This window comes from Lepidothrix coronata, unplaced genomic scaffold, assembly GCF_001604755.1.
Source record: "Lepidothrix coronata isolate B3197 unplaced genomic scaffold, Lepidothrix_coronata-1.0 Scaffold60, whole genome shotgun sequence".
NCBI classification, from domain to species: Eukaryota; Metazoa; Chordata; class Aves; order Passeriformes; family Pipridae; genus Lepidothrix; species Lepidothrix coronata.
This window is the reverse complement of record NW_016690240.1, coordinates 4978839-5004906: the sequence shown is the minus strand read 5'-3', so window position 1 is coordinate 5004906 and position 26068 is coordinate 4978839. Positions and strand designations below refer to the sequence as shown.

Below are 26068 nucleotides of genomic sequence, written 5' to 3'. Positions count from 1 at the left end.
CCCATTACAAGAAGTGACCTGGTGTGACCCTTCTTAGTTTTTCAGACCTGATGAGATCACAGCTGGAGGACGCATGCTTGCAGCTCATACTTCCTCCTCCAGCATCATGCAGAATGTTATCAGTTCTATCAACACATCCCCTATATTCAGAAGAAGTCTGTTTTAATTGCATCTGGGAATGTAATTAAAATACATCACTGACTCATTGTAAACATCTGTTTTGAAGTTAATCCCCACATATTTCCTTCAGCCTGTTATTTAACATGCACTGTTTTAGGAAAAAAGTATGTTGTTATTTAAGTAGGGTTTTGTTCTTAAATTTAGCGTGGCCAGAAGAATGGGCTTGTGTTTTTGAGTCTCTTTTTATCCTCACAAAAATGACTGCATTATATTCAATTTTTCCTGTTTCTTAAGCTTAAGATTAGAATAACCACGGGCGAGGAAGGTAAGAAGGAGCAAGTGCTGCAGTCTAATTTGCCAGAACAGGACATCTCCTCTACAAGACGCTGCCTTTATTTTACAATAGCATCATCTCTTACTATCACTGACTGAAACATTTGCAGATGGATGGGAGGTTGGCCAACGATGACAGTCACTACTGGATAGCATTATCCTCAACTACTAAAATGTATTTAGAATCTGAGGGATGTGATAACATTCTGCCTATACTAGGAAGAAGTATGAGCTTTTTCCTCCTGGTCCTCTGGGAAGATGAGAGGGCCAGACTGGAAAAAGCTTATGGATCAAAGGTCAATCTGAGGAGGTCAAAAGGGCACTTAAGTAATGAGACACTGGGAGAGAGGAAGATGGTTAAAGCAAGTACAGGAATCATCACAAGACAATTAAACTGAAACCATGCAAATTATTGCTTATTCCTAAACTTTTATGGTTTTAAATCAGTCTCATGGCATGAACAATCCAGTTAATAATTTCTCACTACACATGACTAGAGATAATGAGACAAATAGAGAGAAATAACTTTGCCATATCTCCCAGACATCATCTGCAAAACAATACCTTCCCCAGAAACTGCATGGAGCTTGAAACAATCACTGCTGTCCCCCAAGTGCAAAACCAGACATGGAACAGTACTGGGCAATAATCTGCTGGGGGGGAGTGGTGGATGAAAAGGCAGATTCTTTACCCCTTGTCTAGGAGCCAGTTACAGGCTAATCCAAAGATTTTGGCCCGGTGCACTGCAGCAGGTACCTCACCTATTTTGCATGGTATGCTCACAGTTTTCAAATAGCCACAGCTTCCTGGCACCACAGGCCAGCTTCTCATATAACATCTGAAGACATTAATTTTATCTTACTCCTCCCACAAAATATCAGTCCGCCCAGAAACAGAAGCTCATTTTAGTGATACAGATTGCTTCATTTTTTGACAAGCATTTCCGTTTCATTTCATTCTCCCAGACTGTCTGCAACTGATAAGCTTAGTGAATCATCATAGCAAATCAGTATTAAACCATAAAAAGATTATGTTCCTTCAACACCACACATACAGATGTGCTACATGCAAACTGTATACATAAAAGACAGCAATTTATTTACTATCATATTAATGTATAGTTCAAAAAAATTTCTGCTAATGAAGGGGCATCCCAGTCCAGACCTCTAACTTCTATGACCACGTACTGAGCCTTAGAAGCCTTAAGCCCTGTTAGTGACAGAACTGAGAAGGCTGCTAAAATGCTATGCAGCAGATGGAACAAACTCTGATCTGCAATGCAGCCTGTAAGACATCTGTCAGATCTTAACTACAGACTTGTTGCGTTTTGCCCTGTTTTTCCACGTCCAGCTACTTTCCTGGCATTTGAGGAGTAGTGCTTGGAACTTGCACAGGAACGATGCAAACAGCCAGATGAGCAGCCTAGGAGGGAGATGACTGCCATATTTGGAAATGCACCATTTCTGGAGGCTACAGACATCTCCAAAAAAATACAAAGGCCGAGTCAGTTCTTGGATGTTCCACTCTCTTACAGAAGTGCATTTCTCAAGACAAAATGTAATTCCCTTTCCCACAACATCACCTCAGACTCTGCTTATTGAGTTTCAGTTGCTAAGCTAGCCACCAGCATAGGCTAACTGCATAGGTATCAATTGAGTTCACACTGTACCCTGCAAAGCACACATGGAAGGTAGAAATTTAATTAAATTCTCACTGTTTACTTAACTCTATTCATGTTAAAAATCTTATTCCAGGGAAGGTAGTCACTTCTCCTACCCAAAATACATTGTCTTTCAAAACAGAAAATCCTGTGAACAGGTGAATGGCGAAACTAGCAGAGATGTCAAAATTCTCTGATTTTCCTAATTCATAGCTAAAATGCTTAAAAAGGTAAAAATAATCATAATTATTTCATCTCACGATTCATTAATTTTAAAATTACATTTTCTGGTTAAATGTAATGCTTAACTGATTATGCTTTGTAATTAAACAGTGTAGATTTCCCACTCTACATTGTTTTAGTTCAAATCCCAATTTGAGTTGAATTCCAATACCAGTTTCAAGCTGAAACACAAGAATGGCGATGCCAATAGGATGGCTGTCTGACAGTGTCTGAAACTCCTCCCTCCACAACATCAACCCCTTTCTGGTCCTATGCTAACCTAGTCTTAACAGGGAAAGCAGGAAGGCCAAGGGAGATTTATCCCTATGTAGCAGACACCACACTTCTTCCTAAGTACATGTACATACAACTCATGTAGCTGACACGAGAGTTGGATCAATAACATCTTCACGTTTCACATCCCACCAAATACAGAAATAGGGAGGTGATGCCAACTGCAAGACACTTATCTTGCATTCCCCTCATATTTTCTTCTCTTTACAGAATGTCAAAATAGCTCCCTGGCTGTATTACTATTCTTGTCTTCATCCTTTAGATGAACTATTGAATTAGCTGAACTGCTCTTTTGTGTGCAGAGTACCACTAGAGGAAATCACCGCTATATTCCAGTAAACCTTAATATTTTTGTTAATTGATTTTGCAGTCCATTAATACCTTTGAAAAAAATCATGTTGCTAAAACTTCTGATTTACTTACTTAGGACAAAGAGGATAACAAAAAATACAGATTGTACTAGCAAATTAGCGAAATTTAGTTATACTCCCTTGTAGAACTTGACACAAAGCCAGTTTTCCTGGACTGATGATTTGAACTTCAACTCTTAAAATGGCTCAGGAAAAGAAACATCTGCCATTGCTATATTTTCAGGACTTAAAGCAAAGACCAGAAATTGAGCACAGTTCTCATTTCATTTGTAAACCCATTAATTTCAGATCTCTACAGACAGATAAATAACGAACAAAAGGGAACATTTTATTATTTTATAATGTCAGCAAGCTCCAGTCTTTACTCCTCTCCTAAGTTCTTTTTCTCCCCATTAGAAAAAAACAGTTGGCAGCCTATCTTCATGTCCCTTTTTTTCTTTTTTTCCCAGCAAATCATGGGGAGACTTCAGTTATGACTATTAAGGGAATTCCCCAAACCAAGGGAAGGCTTATTGGTTTTACAGCTTTCACCCTCTAGGTCACCAATTGAAGTTCAACTCTCATCAGCAATGACTGGAAGTTTCTGTCATGTAGTAGCTATTTAAAGTTCCTGGTCGTGTCTTTTCAATTTTCTGTAGATCTAGTCTTCACAGAGGACAGCAAACAGTGCCATTCCAGATGTCCTGTGGAACAGCACCGCTCTCCCCTGGGTCCCTGGTCATATCTGCTCAGTCTATGTAAATATTTCAAAAGGCACCAGACGCCTATATTTAAGTAATGGAAGTAAGTGCAACCCAAAAATCTCCAAAGGCTCAGTAAACCTTGAATGGATAAGAAGAATTAAAATACTCATTTTCCTGAAGACCTTCCTTCTTTGCTTGTAGGTTGATGCACATGAGTAGCGCAGAAGGAAGGAGAAGTAGTCCCCACTCATTTCTCTGTCAATGCAGAGCCACTCTCCTAATATGTCTTCTAGGGATTGCTTTAGACCAGATGAAAAATCTCCTGGAAAAAACCTACACAGTGGAAAACTGTGGAACTTCATGATTATTTGTATGACAGTGCATGAATTAAGTATCCCTATTAGTTTAAGGAAAACTTTTAAGTTTAGATTCCCAAATTAACATATTCATTAATATCTGAAAGGAATTACAAGTCATTGTCTGAAATATCACTATGCCGGATGAATTTTGAACGAATCACACCAATTCAACTCTGGTTTTATTTAAAAGCCTTCCACAATTTTCAGAAAACCAGCTGATTTTAAGAAAAACTCTAAAATGCAATTGGAAAAAAAATCATTATGGCTACTGGGACGTGAGTGGGCTGTTTATATATTTTTGGCAGGGTTTCTCTGTTTGGCTGGGGGGAAGGCTGTTTTGTTGTTGGTTTTTGTATTATCAGAATCATGCAGGATGTTCATACAAAAATTGCAGACAGACCACAGATTCTTATCTGAGATCTCCAGTGTACTTTAGTCACTCAAGGGAATATTAGTAAATTTTTAAATGTTTAATATTAATTATTTCAGGAAATATTTATTTTGCAAATTAGCATCAGTTGGAAGTACTTCACTTAAAATATGTTAAAAAAAAAGAGTCATGTCTTCTGAGTCAAAAGAATATCAGACTGTTGGAGCTGAAATGTTTTGTTGTTGGGATCTCATTTTTTACATTCCTTTCCAAATTCCCCAAGGGTCTATCCTGGAGGTAGGGTCATGGGAATTCCCTGAAAGCTGCTCTGTGAACATGACTTTCCCGTTGGTGATGTGAACATCATTTTCACAAAGTAATGCAAATCCAGGGGGCTTCCAGTTAGTTCACAGGAAATATAGTTATTTCTGTTGTTCCATATTTGGACAAAAAAGACATTTAAAGCAACTGTTTCCTCTAACTACATTCTTTTACAGGAAGCTCTGGAAACAATCAAGGTATTTGCTTACTTAGAGAAATTTTCAGAATATCACATTATAGCACTCAGTTCTGCACAGCTCAAAGCAAATAACTAGTTTGTGAATACAAACTCATGGCATTATCATAAAAATATAAAGCCTCCCATGACCATTATCTACTAGCAGGTTTATTTCCTGACAGACTGTCAGACACCGTTTAGCCTCCAGCAAACAGAGATGACTGCATTTACTGAGTCACTATTGATCCAGTAGGTTTTGTACTGTTTTCCTATTTAAGAACTCCACTTTCAGTTTTATCTTCAAAGAAGTGAAAAAAATTCCAGGTTCCACTAGGATCCTCTGGTGTTGCAGTCACTGGTGTTACTTCACTGACAGCTGAGGACTAGAACGTATTCCAGGGCTTTCTAACATCCAGTGACAAGCACTTTCAGGAATACATTTCAAAGGGCATGACCCTTTCTAAATTTGATTATGGTAATCATTGCTAACAATCCACTCTGTGCTCTTCCACTTTGTGATGGGCAAACTGGAGCCAGGTGATACAAGCAAGAAGCTCCCATTCCTCATCTTGTTAATTTGAAAAATCTGCAGGGAGGACAGAAAATCCTGTTGCAGAAGCCCCATGGCCATTTTAGAGCTTAACCACTTGCCTCATATACAACTACTCTGGAGTGCACAAAGGAAACTGCTCCTTGTCCCACACGGCACAGACCCAAATGCCCTAAACTTGCCTGTTTGGCGAAACTGGCATTAGCAATCACTAGTGGCATACAAGTGGAAGGCTAACCAAACATCAAACTTCTGTCTTATTTATGAAGCAGAGAGATTGTGGACTCTTGTAACAAATCACACAACTTTGTTTTTCTTGCTGACTTATGGGATGGATCCACGCAACCACTTTCAGGACCTTCTAGAGGTACAAGACGGGATCCAGCCATACCCTGGCAAGATGGAAACAGTGTCATTACAATGCTGTCCTGTAACTGCTGCCTCTGACTCTGGTGGCACCAGGGGGACAGATGACAGTCTCCTTGCCATCCTTGCAGTAAGCCCACATGCGTAGGGCTTCACTGCTTTCTAGAAATGTCTTGGAGCTTCTCTGGTCCCTGTGCCTTTACTGCTCAGTGCACAACCCCATTTTCACAAGCACAGGTGGTATATATAATAAGTTTGAGTATGGGTGCTCAGCGTTGTTGAAAGCCTGCTCCAAAACAGCACCAGCAGGCAGGCAAAATGCAATGCCACCAAAACTAGGCAGAGGCCAAGGAAGAGGCAGCAGTGGCCACCAGCCCAGCAGGCAATGCAGCCCTCCCGAGCCACCCTCCATCTCCCAATGTTTCGCCAACCCAAAGGCATGACCGAGATAAGAGGGAACTGCCCAGGTGGACTCCCTCTTTCCCTCCTCTCTCAGACAGTGGCCCTCTCTAAGCAGCATTGGGCAATGTGGGAAGAGATGGCTGCCATGGTGGCAACCACTCCCAGAGCTGGGCCACCACGGGCCGCAAAGGGTCCAGGACTGTCCCTGTGGCTGTGGGGACGGTTCTGGGTCCTCATGAAGAGGCCATCTCTTTGCCACACTATCCACAGCCATCACTAAGTCTTCCCTTTAATAACCAGCACTCACCTGGCCCCAGCAAGCCACAGTTATATCAGGGAGTGCAGTGAAAGAGCGAGTCTGCAGGGGAGACACAGCCCTCCTGTGCCTCAGCCCCCCTCAAGGCATTTTCATAAACCTGAAAGCAAAGGAGATGCCTCGAGAGATACACAGGAAATCGGTGAAGCCGTTTTGCAAATGTTTACAGCATATCCATGAGTAGTGCTTTCCCTTCCGTTAGCTGACAAACATAAACATCAACATAAACAAATACATTTAAAAGTAACAGCTTTAAAACAACACAGTGCTGGGAAGCTGGAGGCTTTGGCCTCTGCCATTCTTGCCTAGACTAAATAAACGGAGAAGCAAAGTCCTCTTAGCGGGGATGCACACCAAAGAATGTGAGAAAAGCACAAGAAGATTAACTGGACTTCTAGCTTTGAGCTCAGATAAGAAACCCAGGTGACACATATTCTAGTACAGGCACAGACTGCTGTGTCCTGAATTCATACCACCTGAGCATGACTTTTGTCTGGGTGGCTCTGAGCATCTTCACTGATGCAGCTCCTAATTTCCTTACAACACCCTCTGACAGTGTGACCCATCACCAGCGGAGGAGGCTCTGTGCACTTGCAGGTAACACAACCACTCCAGGCAAGGCCTTGCCTGGGAGGCCTCCTGCCTCCATGTTACATAGGCTGCAGGAATGGTGTCCACTTTCTCCTTCTTAGTCCTCTGCTCCCCATCACCAGTTCCTTACTCTTTGGTTTTCCCCAAGTCTGAATTTGCACAACTTAGGAAACGATGCGGCTTTATGTGGTTACGCAGCACCTGCAACAAGGGCTCTGCACAAACCACACACTGGCACCGGTTCCTCAGCGCGGACAGATCAGTGCTGCAATCACCCCCTAAAGCTGTGGCTGTACCTGCACAGCATGAACATCCACAATACACAGCCCAGCCTGACATTACCAAGATTTGGCAAATTTTGCAGCTTCTACAAGGAAAACCTTAACGGAAGACCCCACTGACCTCCATGGCATATTGCAGGCATATATACAACTTGTCATTAAAACCCTTCCTGGAGCTTTCTGTAAGATAGAGAGCTTAAGGAGTAGCAAGTTCTACCAGAATGTATGCAATTTTTATTGCATAAATTTATCAGAACTGTCCAAACGATTTGTTGAGTAAAACATGTGAAGTTGTCTTTTCTTGTAAAAGGAGTCTCAACCTTTTCAAAAATTCTGACAACAAAATAGTAATAACTAATATAAACAATTTTAAATACATTGTTCATACTTCACAACACTAGCTCACTCAGCCCCTCAGTAACATTGGGAGGAGGAGACAGGTAAGGTAGTGATGGCCTCACTTTGACCAGCAGATTCAACAAAGAGTCACAAGATTGTTAACGAGCAACTAATTGGTACATTTTAAGAACCTTATGGTATTCTGGAAACAGCAGTAGTAACCAAAGCAGTTCAACATCCTTGTCAAACACAGGATTTAAAAAGCATGTAGCATGTTTAGTCTACTTAGCAGCCAGCCAAAATACACAAAAATTCATTCTATAAACCCACTTTTCTTCCTCACAGATCTCAAAGTACTTCCAAACAGGTTCATCCTATGGCAATACCACTGCTACAGTAAAAACAGCTGCATTTAACTGCTTTGGTGAAAAATTTCAGCCACTTGTTGAAGACAGCCAGTTCTAAAAACTGCAGTGTCACAGGGAAGGTCTAAAATTGGAAAAGTATTTCCTAAAATGAAAACTGTTTTCAGAGTATTTGCATTATAACCCTACCATAATTTCTGCACTGGAAGCAGTACCAGAAGTCTCTACTATGCACTTGTTTTCAAATATTTTAACAAATTGCCAGTCAACGAAACACCTGGGCATCTTCTCTTAAGCTCTGACTTACACCTTTAGTTCAGTTAAACTAATATTTTTTGCAATGACGTTGTTAATAATTTATCTGTTTGGACTCCTAAAAATCCATAAGGGAAAGCATTGCTCTGCTTCCTGAAAGGCCACTGAATTTTGTCTTTTGCTCCTGTCCAGGATGTCATCGATTACAAGCTGCTTTCTCTTCAGGACACAGGAGCATCTTTTCTCCTAAAGACTGCACACCTCAGAAATACTCCACTCATTTCAAGTTACCTTTCAAAGGACATTACTGCATATTTAAAGACTCCAGATGAATATGGTCATGACTGTTGAAGAGCCACAAGTTGCAAGAGGTACTTCTCTTAAACGCTAAGCTCACAGCTTTACAAAAGCCCTTGCTCAGAAGAGAAGACTCAACTCCTGCTCAGAAGCACAAAGATGATTAAACAAAAGTCAAAAAAGTGTTTTTTCCTTCCTTTGCTATTGCAGACAAATGATCCAAAGGTCACTTTATTCCTCTCTGAGAAGCACCAGTTAAGTGGTAAGACTCAGGGGTTTGTCCAAGAGGTGGTGTCCTTCAAGAAAGGGTCTAGAGAGAAGAAAACAGGATGAGGAAAAAGGAGAAGAAAAAGACCCCAGAACAAACCTCAACCCTCAAATCACATGTGAAGTTAAGTAACTGGGCAGATAACTGAAAAACAACCCCCAAATCACTGTTTCAGTTCACAAGTTTTTTGTGCAAGAACTTTGCCCCATGGCTGAGGCACTACCTCATATCTGGAGGAAGGCCCTGGTTCTAGATCCTGCACAAACAATGCCAGAAGCAGGGAAGTACTTCCCTCAATCAACAACAGCCTCTGTCTTTAACAAACACACTCGGTCACCCATAGCCTGTGATGGTTTATTACTCCCTTCTACCTGACTTCACAAAAAAAAAAAAAAAAGAAGATGAGCTTTATCACAGCCTTATCTATGGATTGGGGCCCCTGGTGGTCTAGAGGTTAGGGTGCAGCACTTTCACCACTGCGACCCGGGTTCGATTCCCAGCCCCCCGGGCAGATGGAGCTCGTTAGCCCTGTAAGGCAATCCATCTAAGAGAAGGTCACTCTAAACAAACCTACGTCCTGAGACCCTCACTGCCACTGTCCAAGCTTGCTCGGCCCCGGCAGATGAACCTCAGGATTAAAGGGTGGGCTCAGTTCAGCGCACGTTGTGTCTCACCTAAAAAAAATCCACTGCGCAGGCTCGAAGGGTTAATGATCTTTCCCAAATCTTCGCTTGCGAAGACTGGCCATTATTATTATTATCTATGGATTGCACAACTTCTGTGAGAAGTAGGAGGTATGGAGAAGAGTCCACATCGTCTGCTAGCTGATGAGCAGCAGTATCACCACACTGGGATGTGAAAGCTAACAATGACTTGCATGACTCGAAAGAACTGGAGCACTCGTGCATTAGGCTCACAGGAAGTGGATGGATCAGATCCCTTTCAGGATGTTGCTGTCTTCCTCATTCATCTGATGAACATCAAAATTACACGGAAAGGGGGCTTAGGTGCAAATTACATGGTTTAATTCCACATTTTGTCCCATTAAATCCACATTTGTCATAGTTACACCTCCTACTGGATTCAGTTCTTAGTTAAGAGCTTTATGGCATAAAGGAGTTCAGAGAAATGCAACGCAAATCATCAGTGTGGCTTTTATTGCCCTGACATCTTGCAGCCTGAGCCCTCTACTTTGCTCTGAATTCAACTGTTACATAAATACAGCAGAATATTCATACTTGTAGAAACTATAGTGTCAGCTTTTCCTTTACAATATAGCTCCTTAGTCCAAAACCATTTTCACTTGCAATTGGATTGGGACATTCTAAATGCATGTGGCATAGCAAATAAGTATATCTAATAAAGCACAATTTGTCTCAAAGTCAGTAACGGAAGAACAATCTAGACTGACTGTCAAACAGCTTTTTTTTATTATTATTTTTCATCTGTGGAACTCACTTTTAGTAATGTGGCTGGTCAACTGGATGCTTTTGACATTTTTAAAACATAGTCACAAGGAAAAACCAGTACTATCCACATGTACTCTAATTTACTTGTCTGGTGCAAATGAAAAACAGACAAAATTTTCTCCAACCCATATTTTTTCTAAATTGACATTTGAAAATTCAGTTTTAGTAAAATTTAAATGTTGGAACATCGGAGCAAAATAGCTACAGGAAATATTATTTTAGTGTGCAACAGTTGCCAGATGCAAAAGGAAACAAATTTGTCAGTCCTCTCTTTCTTTTATGTTTCTTTGTTGACTAGACAGGAAGCTGACAAAAATTGACTGTTTTCCTCTCGTAAAGCATACAGCGTAATTTTTATTGTACCACTTCAGTTGCTGACTGAATTTCATAAATAAAAACATACTTCACGAGCATCCAGGGAAGTGGTTGATATCTGACAGTTTACAAAAATGCCATACTAATTAGGTACAAAAAGAAAAGTTTCATTGCAGAAACGGAAATAATGTGATTTAGAAGAGAAGCTGAAAATCCATTCTTTTCTGTGGCAACTTCCTGAGTGATGGAAAAGTTATAGTTGAAAAAAATTAAACATGCTTAACCTGTATTCCTGCACGTAGAAGTCAGCAGAAGTGAAAATATTGATGAACATGGAGATGTAAATATTTTGCGAGCACTTCACTTAAAAACAGTAAGAAGCAGACAGATAATGTTTCAGCAACAAGATTTCTTCCACTGATTAAGCAGACACAAATAGTCTTCAAAATCCATGCTTGTTATTTAGAATTAGAACCAATAAGCTCATTCATCCAGTAAAAGGTCAATACTAAAGATCTCATCCTTTGTCAAAAAATTAATCAACCTTTTCTGAAATTAATAAACATGGACTACTATAGAAGATGGCTGAGTATCCATTTCAGAGTTCTTCCAAAGAAGATCCCGCTAATAAGAGGGATGAAACACTCAAATGGAAGGACGGAGGGTTGGATCATAACAGGCAGAGCCACAGAGACCAGAGCTGGTGAGAGTTGCCACAGATTTGTCCTCTCCCTTCTGCAGTCCTAGCCCTACTCTTGTCCCGCCACACATCGAACTCATCCTGGAATTAAACTACTTTTTTTCCCAGTTTTTTTTTAATGGTATGGTTTAGCTTACTGAATTACCTTCATGATGAAGTCAATTAAATAAATGTTGCCACAGTGGAGGGGCAACAGTGCAAGCAGGACCACAGGCTGAACTGTCTAGGAACAGTCTGATGTCAGGGATTTAAGACTGACATAGGTGTCACAAGTACTTTAATTATCAAAGGCACTTACCATTTTATTGGACCCTGAAATAAATTGGCAAACTGATAAATTTATGAGCTATTGTATGCTATTGTGACAAAAAAAGATGGAGATCCAAGGAGTTTACCTGTAAAATGAAGTATTATTTATCATATGCCCTTCTCCAGTATTCTAACTTCCACTTACTAAAACAGATACTTCAATTTTTATTAGCATTAGTGAAAGAAGGTTCAAAGTATCTCTAAAGTTATGCTTATCTAAATTATTCTTGGAAAAAAGTAATAATCTTTCCATTTTCTATACCTGTATGATTTCTGTTTAATAATCCCATTTGATATTGGTTTGTAAGATATTATGTCCTTTTTTTTTTTCCAAAATAGGCTGACCAACTTTGTATCATTACAGATACTGGCGAGTTCACAATACCAGTTACTTGTAATGTGATACAAGCTTAGCCAGGCTTCTTGACTTTACAAAGATGATCATACATTGTGGCACTACCAGCGTGGCTTTATACCATAATTCCCAAATTTCAGGGGACTCAGGCAGATGTTGAAAAGGAGCTTTCCAATGCTCTTTTCTAAAACCTTCCCAGCCTGTGAACACCTCTGAAAGATGTGTCATCCAGAATATATCTAAAAAAAAAATTAGAATTTCTAATTATCCATCATCCTTAAGCATATATCCCTGCAATCTGCAGTATGTTCCCAGCACTAACATACAAGCATAAAACCCAAAAATATTATCCTCAGGAAAGTCTTCAAGTCATGTACAAAAGAAACGTGAACACTCACAGTCCTAACTGACCAGCATTTTGCTAGAATTAAAGCTGGTTGCAAATGACAAATGTCTAGCTGTTTCAGAACGTGCCGAGCAGACTCATGAATGAAAAAATGTTCAGCTTAATAATTTCACTTCAAAAACTGCAAATATTGACCATTTTGAGTAACAAGTGCCCTCAAAAAAACAGAAATAAAAGTGATAAATGTAAGCAAAACCACTCAAAGTCACATCACGAGACTGCCTTTCAATGCCAGCACATCTGCAAAAGTCATATTAAAACTCAGAGTTCAGAACATGTCATTCTTATGGCAACATCCTTAACACACCAGATGTATTCCCAAATTGCTCTCTAGAACAGACCACACTTTTAACCACACATCCAAACAACACTAAAGAAAATCTCATATTTACAGTGCATGAAAAATTAAAGAAAACTGAAGTCATTAAAATCACTACCTCTACTTAATAAAAGGGTCTCATAAATCAAAAGGGCATCAATGCTGCCTATATGTAACCTTAAACTTGTTACTGCTGCCTTACAGATGTGTTGCAACTGCTCATGACTATCAGGGGTCCTTTCACTCTTGGCACTGCTCTTCAGACTGGAGTTAAATGAGTTTATGCATATCCTCTAGCTTTTTTTTTTATTTAAAAAGTGTCATCTGTTTGACTGTCTCATAGATCAGAAATCTGCAAACCAAAGATCAAAAAGTGTGTATAAATGTCATAAAAACTGAAGAGTAATTATTAAAAAATATTCTTTTAAACTAAAATCACATTTGCTTTGGGCTCAGCTCATGTTTCTTGCACACGGATAATGGTAACTTGATTTGAATTTGTTCATGTATCATTTTTATATCTTATGTAATTCAGAAGTTAAAACAGAAAAAAATTCCGTTACTAAATAATTCAAGGTTTTAGGGCAGATTAAATCTGCTTGATAAAGTTACCATTAGCATATTTTAACTAGACTTAATGTAAGCAACAGTTTTACAAGGGAATTATTCCCTTAATTTCACTGCTGCTTGCTTTAAAGGAGATATTTATTTATATTAAGTTTTTATAATATTTATTGTTCTCTGTGTCTAATAGTTTATTTGATCTTCAAGTAAAATAATTTGGGCTTGAGAAGTACCCTATTAAGATAAAGATAAAACATTTAATTGAACTCATATAAAGTGCTAGAAAGAAACAGAAGTTACTTTATATAAAAGCATTTTAATAATTAAACTGAGCAACTTCCAGTAGCTCCCAGAGTAATCAGACATAGAAGAGTTTACACCCCTGTCATCACCTGACATGACTTCTGTGAACATCACCCTAGGCTGGCACTATTTGGAGCACTTAAAGTGGAGAAAGGAAAGCAAGAAAATAGCACTGCAGTGCATGATAGGGCAACCCTGGATGTGGGACAGGACAACTCTGGATGTACATGAAGACTGGGGAACCAAGAGGCTGGACAGCAGCACTGCGGAAAGGGAGCTGGAGATCCTGGTGGATGGCAAATTGACTGAGTCAGCAGTGCCCTGGCAGCCAGGAGGACCAAACCTGTTCGGGGGGGCATCAGGCAAAGCATCGGCAGCCAGTCAAGAATTGTCCTGCTCTGCTCTGCACTGGTGCAGCCTCACCTTGAATATTGTGGCAGTTTTGGGCACCGCAACATAAGAAAGGTATTAAGCCATTAGAGAGCTTCCAAAGGAGGGCAACAAAGATGGTGAAGGGCCTTGAGGGGAAGCCATATGAGGAGTGCCTGAGGCACTTAATTAGTTCAGCCTGGAGAAAAAGAGGCTGAGGGGAGACCTCATTGCAGTCTACGACTTCCTCGTGAGGGGAAGAAGAGGGGCAAGCACCGATCTCTTCTCTGTGGTGACCAGTGACAGGACACGAGGAAATGGGCTGAAGTTGTGTCAGGGAGGTTTAAGTTGGATATTAGAATGAGGTTCTTCACCCAGAGGGTGGTTGGGCACTGGAACAGGCTCCCCAGGGAAGTGGTCACAGCACCAAGCCTGACAGAGTTCAAGAAGCATTTGGACAATGCTCTCAGGTACGTAGTGGGATTCTTGCAGCTGTCCTGTGCAGGGCCAGGATTTGGACTCTGATGATCCTTGTGGGTCCCTTTTAGCTCAGGATACACTATGATTCTGCAATTAGGAGTTCTGATTGACAAATAAAAGCGACACAAAGAACAGAGCCAGGTTGTCCCGAGTTGGGGAAGGTGGAAGAGAAGGATATTGAGATTGCAGAACCTGTAGGCATCTGCACAAGGACACAGTTAAGGTCATGCACTGCAATTTTATTCTATCTGTCATTGGTTCCAACCCCAAATAAAAAAAAAAGAAAAAAAATGGAGAGAAAAAAAAAAAGAAAAGCAAAACTTATCTGCAATTCACAGACTTCAACAGAAATGAGATTCCAAGCATCTGTCATCACAAACGTACTTGTGACACAGCATCTCCCAGAAGGAACATATCCCACAACGATTTAGAAACTTATATAGCAGCAGAATGGCTAGGAAGATGGATACCATTTGCCAAAACAAACCAATGGACCCAGACTGAAAGAAGATACATCTGTTTTCTTTTCTTTGATAAGCACCCATAGTATCTGACTCCTTGCCACAACTTCAAAAAAGAGACAGAAGTGATGGCAAATAGGCCACGTGAGTCAAAACGCCTTCAAGAGGTTCTGAACATCCAACAAGTTATAAGCAACTAAATCAGCATATTTCAGGATGGGGACACCACTTAAAGCATCCAATTTTAAAAAATAAAATCATGAGAAACCACTGGACAAAACACCTGCCAAGTTTAGTTTAGCAATAGCATTAACATTAGTACTAGTATTTCCTCTGTACAAGTCAAAATAAGCTTCACAATTTTCAAATTTGCTGGGCACTAAGCAGATCCAAACCTGTTGTTTCAACGTGTGTTGCATGTATCACATCACCTAACAATACAATCAGAAACTTTGGAGTTCTCAAAAACTTTGAAAAATCTTGTTACTCATTTAGATTTGGCTATAAGAGCACAACTTTGGGCAGACATTTGTTTAATAAATATGACTACACTTTTTCCAACTTTCCAAGTCAAAGAGCTTTAAGAATTTAAGAGGCACTCCAACTGACCAAAATAAAACAAGACTGCCACAAATTCCCTTCCCTTCAGTGTACGATCCTGAATTTTATTTATTCCTGAAGTATATGCATTCAACATTTTTATTTCTCACATCATAAGAATTTTGCATTCTCTATTAAAAACAGCATGTTATGAAGTCATCTCATGTCTCTTCACTCGGCAGATTTTCTAAAATAATCCAAAATATCACAACCAAAGTGTTGCTTAGGTAAAGACAGCTTAACAGCAAAACAAAAATACAAATCTGTTTTTATCTCAGAAGCAGGTCATCACAGAATGTATTGAATAGTTGTCTTGAAGTGTACACATCAAAAATATGAATGCTTTTACTCCACTCAAATTAAGACCTAATGTAACAGTATCTTGTATCACGCTTTAGATCACGGAACGACCATTTCATCCCTTGGAAAAAGATCTATACAAAAATAGCCTTTGGAGGAAAATGGAAATATCAAGCAATTAGTACCACAGAAGATTCTGCTATACTCATTAAGACAGCATCCTTCTTCCTTTGGTCTTATTTTTCACATCCTTCCTTCCTTTCAGATGGCCATGTGTCACCATTTTGTAAAGAAGCAAGCATCTGAATTTTATCTTTGCAAAACCTCAAATGTTTATTTTCAGAATTTTTAGATAATTGTGGAGGAGTAACAGAAAATTTTTAAAAAATATGCCCTTTAAAAAAAAAAATCACAAAAACACATTAAAAATTCTTTGCTTTCTCTTAACAATGGTGATTAATTTCAAATACCTCATGAAAATGTTCATTCTAATGTACAGGACAGAAGGACCCTTGACTTTTATAATTTATTCCTTCCTTGCAAACTCTTTTGGTCTTTTCTGTTTCAAGTGCTACTTGTAATATATGTACAACATGACCTGAAACCTCTTAAATACTTGAATCACAAGCAAACTTCAAATAGGCTCTAACAAACACGTGTAAAAGCACAGAAAGCTTTTGATTATTTCTGACCAGAACATACCACAGGCAGTAAAATGTTGTCCTAAGAGTGCTGTTGGCAATGAAAAGCTCAAACTAAACTGGTCTCCACATGTTCAAGTTCTATTCTGAAGAATCCTTAGACTGGCTTCTTTTGTATGCACACAATGAGGGACAAGCACACACCTGGGACAACGGACACTGCCAGCTCACATCCTAATCCTGCTCTTGGCAATTTGTGGTGTGCCTTGGCCACGTCCTATGGGGAGACTTTCACAACAGTGACAAGTCCCTGGAGACTTTATTTTATTTCATAGCTTACTTGTATGGTAATGCAACAGATTTGTTACACCTTGAGAAGGCATGCAGTACTATTAATATTTAGTTGATGGTCTACTCTACCAATTCACATTCTTTAACTGCATACTGCAACAAGATTTGGACTTGGATAACCACAAAGGGGCAAGAGCTGTTCTAGCAATGCAAATGCAGTGCCAGTAACCTGGATAATGCATGGGAAATTCATGAGCCTATTAGCTAGTTTACATGACCTTTCTTAAAGCAAAGTAACTTGCAATATGAACTGTAGTGTATAAATGCACCTCACAGATGTGATTCATAAATCAATGAATCAGTTGTACAATCGTAAGTTTTCAGAAAGCAGAGTTGCCATATCATAAATCCCAGTTTCAAAATCTGCCTTTCAAAAGAAGTTGAGGAAAATCCTTGTGTGGAAACTATTCCTGACAAGAAAAAAAAAAAGTTTCATCTGTATCTTTCAAAAAAATGACTATAATTTTCTGAGATGACTGCCAGAAGTGATAATCACTCACAATTACACAGAACAGAAATACATACTTTGTATTCAGCATACTTCCAGAAAGGGAATCCCTGTTTCCTCCAGCAGGATCAGCTGTAGGAAAGACCCTTCCTTTTAGTTAACAGAATGTTTGGTTCTACAGCAGCAATCAGGCAGTTACTGCTCCTCCTTCCAGTAACAGGGACTTCTTTAAATCCAATTCTGGAACAGATAATGTCATCTTTTGCTGTCCAAAACCCACCTAAAAAAACAAACTGTGACCACAGCACCCCACTCCTCAGTGTCTGAAATATACTGCATACAATTGTTTCCTCTTATCAACAGCTATTCATCTTCTCTCTCTGACGTGGTCTGTCCTAAGAGTCACTAACAGCTTTGCTTTGTCACTGCCTATGATAACACTAAGGGCATTAATAACCAGGTCTGACAATTCTGAGTCCTTCATACATAAGTGACACTCATATGGAAGCCACAGCTGTATCTATATTGGGTGATGCAAATAGATGTTAAGCAGGGTCTTGCTGAGATTAGGACACAGTTAGATCCAGCCTGAGGATGCTTAATTATGAAAAGAAATGTGATAATTGAGAGGTGGAAGAAGTTAGCTGGAAGAGACTGTACATGTAATATAATTTCTATAACTCCTTGGAGTATGAAAACTAGAGTGAAAGAGTGGGGAAGTGTATCATTTTTAGACTACATCAGTTTTCTGCAGACTAACAAAACTTCCAGGCACTAAGGGATTCCCATGGTTTAAAAAAAAACAACAATAAAAGGATCAGAAACTAATCTTTTTCAATTGCCTCAATATAGCTCAAATTCTCACTGAAGCTTTTCCTGCAGTTAAAACTTTTGTAATCTTTCTCATATCTAAGTGATATCACTTTTTTCCTCAGTTAAGTCATTAGCAGAGTCTTGCTCATTTTCACAATACAAAAATACCTCAAGACCTCTACCCTTCTGTCAGCTTAGGTTCATAACAACAAGTGTACGATGTTTTAGCAACAGGGAAATGAGGAAATAGGGAGAAATTAATAATTTAGTCTTGTGTCTGCACATTCTGTGTGTTGTATATATGCTCCATTTCATCCCTCTCCAATTGTGCCCTATTTTCAATAACCTCCTGAATTGTTTGAGCCCAAGAGGCAAGGAAGAGCAGAAGGAGCCAGGAGACTGTCCCAACAGTTCCTCTTCCAGGTAGGTTTTTACAGGAGCAACATTTCAAATCACAGCACATTCTCAAGATTAGCCTAGCAAGTAAGGTACCCTTTGGCAGAAATATGATGAAGTATAAAGAGGAGAGTAGGAATGTTAGAATAGAAGCCTCACACATGTTTAAGGAGAGTCATATGTAGGACTAATAAAGTATTATCAGATTCAATTTTTCATGTTATGTCTTCATTCTAAATCAATGGTGGCAGCACGTTAGCCATTTGGGCATCAAATATCTTATTTCATTTGTAATAACTCCTAGAAACGCACATCCCATAATAAATTTGCTATAAAAATAAATTCAGTTTACGGGCACTAGCTTAGGAATTCTTGAAAGGTACTTTCAGGATTTAGAAAAGTGATACTTAAGATATTAGAGAAGTGGATTATAGAAATGGATTATTACAGAAATGGATTTTTACAAAGTCTTTGCCCTTACCTAGAGAAAATAACATTTGAGAGGTATGTGTTGAACTGCTTTTCAGCAATTACTGTAATATTTGTCCTCCTATTTTCACTTCAAAATAGAAGCCTACTCCACTTTATGTTTTCACTTTCAAGCAAGACCAGCTGACTTTTCATGTAGTTTCAGTTTTAGAAAATTAGTCCCCGGCAATGATTTAATCTCCCCTCCAAACCAAAAGAGATTAGATTACAAATACAAAGCCCCGAAAACAGGAAATGTTGTAAACTCTGACCTAGTATTAACTATACTGGTTCAAATGACACTGTGAAATTTTCTTAAACGTGCTCAGTCACCATTTGTCTACATAGCTTTTTAACCCTTGACTTCCAGGAGAGTTGCATGAGAAACAGCTTCCTTTTAGACCGAGGTCATCAACAGGCCATATGATTCAAGTAGGGGTAATGAAGATACTTCCAAACCATGGCACACTTTTATTTCATTACTGAAGGAATTACAGTAACAGATCTAGAAATAAAACATATAAAAAAATCCTCCATTATACTTCCTTTGTTGACAATGTTGGAAGTTCAGTTGGCCAGCTGGATATTCATGCCAATGGAGGCAAAAACTGTAGTTATTGTGTAGATCTTCCTAATACATGTATTTCATTTTAATGAATTCCCCCAAAGACATAAATCAGATAGGCTCCCACTACTAGCATTCATTAGACAAATGGAATATCTGGTTGTATTGTCACCCATTTACTGAAATAGTACTCAGAGCAGACCACACTCCATAATTTCTTTTAACATGGTTTACTAAAAGAAGAGAGAAGCTATTTCTAAGAAAAAAACACAGCATTCTTTAGAACAGCAGCTTCAGCAGCAAACTTGGGATGAGCTGCTTAACCAGCTGGGATGAGCTCTACTCTCTCTTGGCCTACCGTCATGTATCCAGACTTTAACCAGAGAACTAATTAAAAAAATAAAATATTATTTTAAATATACATACATTCCAAGTACCAACATAATTAAATTACATGCAAATCAGCAGGGGGGAAAAACAGAACAAAGACAGCCCTTGAACTATGATTAGCAAGATCAGCAGATAAAATGAAGCAACCTCCCAGAAGTAGCATACATTGGGCAGCATGGCAAAGGAGCCTCGGGACCAGCAGGACAGGGGATACACTTGCAGGCAGTTTCAGAACCTTGCAGGACTGATGGAGAAGAGCAACATGGTACCTAGAGAAAGGTGAAGATGTCATTAGCTGAAACCCTGGGCATATAGAGCAAGAGTGGCCTTAGCAAGGGAACCACGAGAGCCTCCTGCTGATGAGGCAGCAGAGGTATGGGAATCAGACATAGAGAACTGGAGAATATGAAGGAGTTTGATTCATAGAAGACTGGTGAATAGATGTGAGGAGAAAAGACAAGCTGGGACAAAAGAGAAGTCCCCTAGATGGGCACAGATGAGCATAAAATTGAGACTGGGACAAGACTGTGGACTGAAAGAAAAGAGGATGCCATAGGGAGGTATATCTGTCCATCCCTGGCCCTTCCAGCCTGGGTATGTTGACACACACGTAAGGTTGCCACCCAACCCTAACCCACGGTAAATTTTTTGTTTTGCTGTCAAAAATCCTTCTCAGCTTGACTGACTTTCATGAATCAGCATTTAAAATGTCTGTAAATCTTAAGTACAGGGGGAACATGAGCTAAGTTTTCATCTTTTTTTTGGTTTCTAAGTAATGATGAAAACTACTAAAAAAATAAAATAATTGTTTGCACCCTTCTATTGAACTATGTTTGCCTGCAGTTTAGAATACCAAAGATCTGGGGTTTTTATTATAATTACACACACAAAGTCTAAGCTCTGAAATGTCATCTCAAATTACAAAGACACATCACCGAAACAATACAGTCTTCCTTTTCCCACTAGGGGAAGCATTACCTTCATAACAAATACATTGCCTAAAAAAACTGCCCTGAAATACTAAATCCATGTCTCATGTAATTTAATGTAAGCCACGGATACGTGCAAGGTCATATGCTAAGTAAATTCAGAGAACAATATATTGGCTCTGTCTTCTTGCTTAACTGCCCCAATACATATATTTTCTGCAAAATGTAGGCAGTGCCAGGAAGCTGTGCTACAGGAGAGGGCAAGCAAGAGGGGTAAGGAAAAAGCCTTTCAAAAGACACCAGTTTTCTTCGACACTGATGGGCATGTTGGCAACACACATCCGTTGCCCAGAGAAACATCAAAACTCCTTTCTGCTTCCAAACAGGTCTTCACTCAGTTCAGTCACATTCACTGAAGATTTTCAAAACAGCCTCATAAGTCCCATGAGCATTCAGTCTCAAAGATGATTAAAAATTCACAGTGATGGGCAATATGAAGAGTCTGGGAGAATAATAAATTTAGCTACCATGAAAGAACAGCATCAGACAGAGGTAAAGACCTTTTTTGTGAAGTGCATTTCTAAAATTCCTATTTCTCTGATGAAAGAAAATCTTCATTAATGTTTCTTCCTTAATTAAAAAGATTTTTTTGCACTTTTCTTCATTGAGATCTGAAAAAAATGTAAACCAAGGGTCAGGAGGAACAGGCAGCTAGGCTCTACACCTGGTGCACAACCCTAAAGAAAGAGCTAGAGATTCTCTAAACCTTTTGTACATTTATTTTTCATGCAGTTTGAGATGCACTCAAGCAAAGCCATTTTTCTTGTAACAATCACCCATAGCCTCCTTTGGGAAAAAAAAATAAAATTTAAAGGACTTCCTTTTTGCATCCTACAAAGGGGGAGATAGGGAGCAAAGAAATATATGAATATAGCTTGTGAATAGGCTTGATTAGTTTTCCAAGTGTTCACTGCTGCACACCTAAACTGAGTTTAATTACCAATGTTTGAGACAACTATAGGACATCACATAATGCCTAACAGTCCTTCAGCTCCTCTGAAGCAAAATAAATTTCTCTGAAGATATCTTCATTTAGCTTTATCACGCTAAATTTCTGCTGGTGTACACTAGCACTCAAGCACCATGTTTCCTTTTTAAGTTGAAAAACTAGAAAATAGTATCTGAAAAAGAAAACCCAAGAAGCTACTAAGCCTACTGTCCCAAGGGAGGATCAACTACACCTGCTTCATGTAGTGCTTGTCTGGTCTTTCTTAAAACTTCGCAATTTAATGACTAACCCAAATTGTTCTCCTAGAAATGAAATGAAGAACAGAGAGAATTTATTCTTACGCACTTATGAACAACTTTTTATATATCTCAAGACCCTTGCTTTTTCTCTTTTCTCGCATTTCAGAGGAGTGATGTCCCTCCTTTTTCCCAGACAGGGTACACAAGCCTCCCATGAAGGACAGTATGGTACTGTCTCCCTCCATCATTTGACCCAACATTTGCACATGACACTTGCATCACGAAGTAGATCAGATATGCTAAAATCATTACTGAACTCACTGTTATCTGCTGCTTTGCCACTCTCCAGTTGCTACTGTGTTACAGAGCCACTGAACTGATTTAATACAGCTGGTGCCAGCATGAGCCGTGTGGGTGTTTATTTACACGTGTGCTTCCACTCTGTTTAGTCGGCCAGGGACCTTTTTGGGAACTTGAGAAAAACAGAGTAGTCTGGATTAGTTCACAGATATTCTTTTCCCAGCTTTTAGAGTGGGTTATTACAGCTTCTCTGCCACAACTCCTACCTTGCATCACTTCTCAAAGGTAGCTGCTAACAACTGTAAGATTGTTACACCCTACTTGCAGAAGGTAGAGCTGAGTCCATCTCTGTCAACTCATTGCCACCATAAGGAATCATCCTGTTCATCCCCCCCCAAAAAAAGGCTATTTTAAAAAGAATAATTCTGTTTTCCACAGGCTACTGAACTTGAACTGTGCCAGTTACAGCAACAAGAGGAGTAATAAGAGTACAGTGGTAAGAGTAAGAAGATAGAGTCGATCGCGTCAGGCACAGCATACAACTACACCTTGGTAGTTCTTACATGCTGGAACTTCAGGCTTAAGGTCATGAGGCCATGCTGTATGTCCACTAACATCACCTGTAAGCACAGTCATCAAAAGTAGACCTCTCCCTGATGCTTCCTTACTAGCAGCACAAGTATGCAGTGGACTGGGTTGGTGAAAGCCATTTTTCAAAAACTAACATAGCAAAGGGTTCTTGAAACATCAAAACATTTGAGCCAAATCAACTCCCTGCCCTTCTTTACCACAAAACTAGATGAATTCCTGTGGCAGCACAAGAAGGGGCAGAGTTCAGGAGTGGGAGTAAGCTCCTGGGAGTGGGCAGGGGCAAGAGAGAGAGACTGCTTCGTCTGATGGCTCTCTAGCTTAAAAAAAAACTAGACTGTGAGTGCTGCCATGAGTCTGAGTCATGAAGGTCAAATATTTTTAACATAACCATCTAATTTAAGTAGGTTCTAGCTTGCTCCCCTCCCAAGATAGCTCAGATTCCTGACAATGCATGCGTTAACCACCTGAACATATAAGCCTCACTCATCATGAGGTTTTCATCTCCAGTTAGTAAGGTGCAACTTCTTACATTTGGTTTCCTCTTACCATGTGCAAGCACAAGGAGTATATCTTTATATACTCCTTTATGTACCCCAAGCTCCTTTTATCTCATTCGTCCCTTTTCAAATTTGTTCCTACGTGCCCGTGGTACTTCAAAGGTTTCTAGTAATTTGGCCTCACTGCCATTTTCTGTGTAATGTGCTCCAACTCTCTCAATCGCTTCAGTGAACCTCTCAATTAGTTTCCAGTTATGCTTTCTGTTTTTCTCATTGTGGTTGTATAGTTTATGCTGCGTAAAAGTACAACACTAACTGTTTAGTCTTGCTTCCAGCAAGATCCTACCAAAGCATCCCCAAGTCTATCAAATAGACTCTACTTCAACTTATTGGTCTTTAACAGACCATAACTCCTAAAATATCCCTATTCGGCTTAAAAAGTTACTCTCAATTTCCCATTTTCCTATGAAAAATTCTACACCGGGCAATTGATGTATCCTTATGTTAGGGCTCATTTTTGTAGGATGTATGTAAATAAACAGGATATTAAGTAACAAAAACTGTAAGACAAGAACACAGGCTAAGAAAATATGCACTCACAAAAAACAGCATTATGAAACTTCATGAAAATTGTGGCATGAATGAAAGAGCATTTTATTGTCTGTCCATTCTGATTTCTCTGCCACCCCCACAAATATCCCTGGACAGCAGACACATTATCCCTCCTATTCTAAAGACGTGTATCTAATCCATTACAGGGCATGCTTGGGTCCGCAGAGCAAGCTGTAGAAAGCTGTTAGCTTAGTTACAAGCCAAATATTAACTCTCTATGAAAAAGAATCCCACATGCTTGGGGGAAAAGGGGTGGATGAGAAATGCTTGCTGCGTTACAGTGCACTGTGTAATAACATTACTCGAAGCACGTCAGGGAACGAATCTGGGAGATGCACTTTGTCTTAAATGTTCTAGCTTTATTTCAGGTCTAGGTGTGAAGGTTTGATTTTTCCCCTACCATCTTTTATCCATTTCAGTACAGCACCAAATGAACAGGGCATAGCTACACGCACACTTTCAATAAATGCATTATCCATATTACCCAGTAATTAATCATATAAATAACTCAATTCAAAACGTAGAAACAGACATGTTTGCTCCAGACTCAGTTTGCCCACCAAAAAAGCCCCATTCCTTTGATGTAAGATCAGATAATGCTGGTTAGTCTAGGCAGCTGTATGATCTCAAAGCTTATTTAGCTTGTAAATTCTCAGGCAGTCATCATCATTTGTTCCACAGTAAAGACCCATTTAGTGAAGAACAAAAAAAGAAAACACCCAATGGGAACTCACTTGCCTGTTTTTGGTTATTGGGAAGACTTTCATTGATATTCCTGGCTTGGCATATTTTTTCCACTGTACACAAAGATGACAAAGGTCATGCAATACAGCATTTAAAATTTCTCATAGAAAATAAATGAATCATGACTCATCCATGGGTACAGCACGTTCTTTACTTTTTCCCTCAAGTAAGAGATAGTACCAAGTTTTTGTTTGCAGCTGCAGAAATGGAATATGAAAGATATATACCCTTGAACATATGTTTCTAAAATCCACAGTGGAACAATTGTACTAAAGTTTTCAAAACTGAGCATACACAGGGCAGTCTGGAAGAACATCAGTAATCTTCAACAGTAAACATCTAGTGACGCACATCTCCAACATGTTGCAATACAGGAGATTAAGAAAAAGCCATCTTCAATTAACAGATCAATGGTGGCAACTGACCATTAGTCTTCCAAGCATTAGTCACACTTGGGGCAGCATAACAAGGCTGCAAATATTAGGGCTCCCATATGTTACATCTTCACTTGACCACCACTGTCACAGTCACCTTTCCCTCCCTTCATTGAGTCCGTGCTGTCACCCTCACCCTCTCGACAGCTACAGGGTCCTCTCTCCAGGAAGAAAGGGACAAAACAGAGGCTTACTTCTGTCCCCTACTTTGTCTGACATCAGAAACATGGCAGCCCCCCTGAACAGAAACAGGTTTTATCCTGGGCAGCCAGGGGCCCCATGTCTCACACCTGCCTATAGCTAAAGCTACATAGGGGAGGGAGAGCACAGCACCCAGCACCAAGGGCATCCAGACTTCTAAGTGAGCTCCATTGCCATGGCCAGCAGCCACCTGGGCAAAGCTGCTTCCTCTCTAATCTCCATTTCCAGTGTTTTAAGATACAGTCTTTCCCACATGCAGTTCTCTGGCGTAAAATCCATCTGCCTGAAACTTTAGGGGCAGTCATCATCAGGCTCACTTGTTTTCGATGCTCCAAGCTCATCGAACACGCTCAGACATTCAGAATTTCATTTATTGCACCCTATATTAATTTCATGGGGGCCCCTGGTGGTCTAGTGGTTAGGGTGCAGGACTCTCACCGCTGCGACCCGGGTTCGAGGGGCCCCTGGTGGTCTAGTGGTTAGGGTGCAGGACTCTCACCGCTGCGACCCGGGTTCGAGGGGCCCCTGGTGGTCTAGTGGTTAGGGTGC

General features: G+C 39.8%; 1 protein-coding gene across 1 annotated transcript in view; it reads right to left on the bottom strand.

Annotated features, from left to right (window-relative positions):
* The window catches only part of COL4A1 (collagen type IV alpha 1 chain), a 133816-nt gene that overhangs the window by 83034 nt on the left and 24714 nt on the right, over window positions 1–26068 (bottom strand). The window lies entirely within an intron of this gene.